Here is a 433-nt window from a genome sequence, read left to right on the forward strand (position 1 = left end):
GCTGTGACAGGCTGGCTGGCCTTACGAAATTTTAGTTATATGGCAAGTGGCATAGTTTATAGCTCAGGGAGATTAACTTTGAGGCTTTGTAATTGTTCACCTCAAGCAGCCTGCGTTAGATGTACCTGAGATGCCCTGTCCTCATCAGGATCCTCGCAAAGTGTTAAGTGTCTCGGTATAAAACCTACTCCTGCTTTATTAGCGCAGGCGTGGCCCAGGAGGTGTTCAGGAAGCTCTGGTGGCCCCGGTACCTCTGCCAGCCCAAGGAGCAGGTCTGGTGGGTCTCTGGGATGGGAAGGGATGGGATGGAATGGAATGGGATGGGATGGGATGGGATGGGACGGGACGGGACGGGACGGGACGGGACAGGACGGGACAGGACAGGACAGGAGCTTCAGACTCGGGGTTCTTTGGGGCTGGGGGCGCTCGGGCG

This window comes from Fulmarus glacialis, unplaced genomic scaffold, assembly GCF_000690835.1.
Source record: "Fulmarus glacialis isolate BGI_N327 unplaced genomic scaffold, ASM69083v1 scaffold25194, whole genome shotgun sequence".
In the NCBI taxonomy this organism is placed as follows: Eukaryota; Metazoa; Chordata; class Aves; order Procellariiformes; family Procellariidae; genus Fulmarus; species Fulmarus glacialis.